Source organism: Bubalus bubalis, chromosome 9 (genome assembly GCF_019923935.1).
Source record: "Bubalus bubalis isolate 160015118507 breed Murrah chromosome 9, NDDB_SH_1, whole genome shotgun sequence".
NCBI lineage: Eukaryota > Metazoa > Chordata > Mammalia > Artiodactyla > Bovidae > Bubalus > Bubalus bubalis.
This window is the reverse complement of record NC_059165.1, coordinates 96,265,250-96,268,277: the sequence shown is the minus strand read 5'-3', so window position 1 is coordinate 96,268,277 and position 3,028 is coordinate 96,265,250. Positions and strand designations below refer to the sequence as shown.

Genomic DNA, 3,028 nt, shown 5'->3' with positions numbered 1-3,028 from the left:
ACATGTGATCCAGCAATTGCACTTCTGGGTGTATGTACAAAGAAAGCAGGAACTCAGAAAGATATTTGTACATCCATTTTTTTAATTAATTTTTTTTTTTTTTACTTTACAGTATTGTATTGGTTTTGATATACATTGACATGAATCTGCCATTTTTTTTTTTTAATATTTGTTTGACTGTGTCAGGGTCTCAGTTGTGGCATGGGGGACCTAGTTCCCTGGCCAGGGATGAACCCAGGGCCCCTGTATTGGAAACTCAGAGTCTCAATCCCTGGACCACCAGGGAAGTCCCTGCACATCCAGAGTTCATAGCAGCATTATTCACAGTAGCCAAGAAGTGGACGCAACCCAAGTGTCCATCAGTGGATGAATGGATGGACATACTGTGATATATGCTACAATGAAATATTATAAAGCCTTTTTAAAAAGAGAGAGAGAGAGACCTTCTGACACACAGTCCTCCATGGATGAATCTTGAAAACTCTATGCTGAGTGAAATAAGCCATGCACAAAATTACAGATATTTCAGGAGTGGGGAGTTAAATGTTTAATGGGTACAGAATTTCTCATACTTAGCACCACTGAACTGTACCCCATCAAAGTAGTTAAAATGAGGATTTCCCTGTTGGTCCAGTGGTTGAGACTCTTTGCTCCCACTGCAGGGGCTGCAGGTTTAATCCTTGAGTAGGAAACTAAGATCTCGCATGCCGAGTGGCGTGGCCAAAAAAAAGATTAGCAAGCTCGCTTCAGCAGCATGTATACTAAAATTGGAAGGATAGAGAGAAGATTAGCCTGGCCTCTGCACAAAGATGATATGCAAATGCCTGAATCATTCCATGTTAAAAAAAAAAAAAGAAAAAAAAGATAGAGAGATGAGCCTAGTGGATTCAAGGTAATCACAAAAGTCCTTAGGGACTGCCCTGTGGCTCAGTGGCAAATAACCTGCCTGCCAATGCAGGAGACATGGGTTCGATCCCTGATCCAAGGTGATTCCCACATACTGTGGAGCAACTAAGCCCATGCACAACAACTGCTGAGCTTGCGCTCTAGAGCCCGGGAGCCACAACTACTGAGCCCACGTGCTACAGCTACTGAAGCCTGTGTGACTAGAGCCTGTGCTCCACAAAAAGAGATGCCCGGGCACCACAACTGGAGAGTAGCCCCCACTTGCCACAATTAGAAAAAAGCCTCACAGCAACGAAGACCCAGCACAACCAAAAATAAATAAGTAAATAAAAATTAAAAGCATACATATATATTTTTAAAAAAAGGTCTTACAGGTGAAAGAGGAAAGCAGAAAAAGAGGTCAGAGTGACATGACCCGCCTTCTGAGTCATCCCTGTCATTTTTTTTTGGGGGGGTAGGAATTTGATTACTTGGTTGCACTGGGTCTTAGCTGCAGCATATGAGATCTTTACTTGTGGCATGTGGGATCTAGTTCCCTGACCAGGAATCGCACCTGAGCCCCTCTGCATTGGCAGCTCGGAGCCTTAGCCACTGGACAGCCAGGGAAGTCCCCATCTTTGCCATCTTTGAAGATGGAAGGAGGTGGCCGTGAGCCAATGAATGGAGGCAGCCCCTAGAAGTTGGAAACAGAGGAAATGGATCCTACCCAGAACATCCAGAAGGATCACAGCTTTCCTAGTGCCTAGATTTCAGCACAAAGAGACCCAGGTCAGATTTCTGACCTGTGCAAGTGTAAGGTAATCTGTTTGTGATGAAGCCACTAAATGTGGTGATTTGTTACAGCAGCTCTAGAAAATGAATCCGCTCTGTTGGTCGTCCTATCCCACTCACATCATTACACTTTAAAATATATATATATATGTGTGTATATATATATATATATATTTTTTTTTTTAGTTGCACTGGGTTTTCGTTGTTGCATGTGGACTTTCCCTATTTGTGGCGATCCAGGGCTACTCTTCCGTTGCAGCGGGTGGGCTTCTCATTGCAGTGGCTTCTGTTGCAGAGCACGGGCCCTAGGCGCAAGGGCTCAGTAGTTGTGGTGCACAGGCTTAGTTGCTCCTCGGCTTGTGGGATATTCCTGAATCAGGAATTGAACTGGTGACCCTTGCATTGGCAAGCAGATTCTTATCCACTGTTGTTGTTTAGTTGCTAAGTCATGTCTGATTCTTTGTGACTTCATGGAATGTAGCCCGCCAGGCTCCTCTGTCCATGAGATTTCCCAGGCAAGAATACTGGAGTGGGTTGCCATTTCTTTCTCCAGGGGATCTTCCTGACCCAGGGGTTGAACCCAGGTCTTCTGCTTGGCAGGCGAATTCTTTATCACTGAACCACCTGGGAAGCCTTCTTATCCACTGTACCACCAGGGAAGTCCCCATCATTACATTTTGTTTAGTGAAACATTTTGGGTGGGATTCTGTTTGCCACTAAGACTCAGCCAATCCTGCTCCTGGGAGCTTACTCTTTAGGTAGGATGCCTGCCCTTGTGAGCAATGCTGCAGGAGGGTATTTCTCTCAGCGTTGCTTGTAAAAGTAGACCAACAAACCTGCAAGCGTTAATTCAAAAAAAACCGTTGGTGAAATAAATGCTGAGATGACACAGGCTATCAGAGTAGAAAGAATGAGGAAGTGCTGATGGACTGATAAGAAAAGATCTGCGGGGTCACAGGGTTCAATGAAAAAAGGAAGATGCGTCACTGACTGCACTGTGTTATGCTTTGTGTAGAAAGGAACGGAAGGGATAAGATTACATTTGATCTTACAAAAGAGAAACCCTGGAAGAAGTCACAAGACACCAGAGACAGTGGGTTCCCGTGGTTGGGGGCAGGGAACCGGATTTTTTTTTGGTTTTGTTTTTGCCTTGACTTGCGGCATGTGGGATCTTTGTGTGTGTGTGTGTGGCTGTGCTGGGTCTTTGTTGCTGTGTGGGCTTTTCTCTAGTTGCATTGCCTGAGCTTCTCACTGCAGTGGCTTCTCTTGCCGCAGAGCACAGGCTCTAGGTGTACTGGCTTCGGTAGTTCAGCACGTGGCTCAGCAGTTGCAGTTCCCAGGTTCTCGAGCA

General features: G+C 45.2%; 1 non-coding gene across 1 annotated transcript; it reads left to right on the top strand.

Annotated features, from left to right (window-relative positions):
* The first annotated feature begins 737 nt into the window (after positions 1–737).
* On the top strand, positions 738–844 carry LOC112587143. Its single transcript, XR_003111677.1, has one exon. It is a non-coding gene; the product is annotated as a U6 spliceosomal RNA (small nuclear RNA).
* The last annotated feature ends 2,184 nt before the right edge of the window (positions 845–3,028 follow it).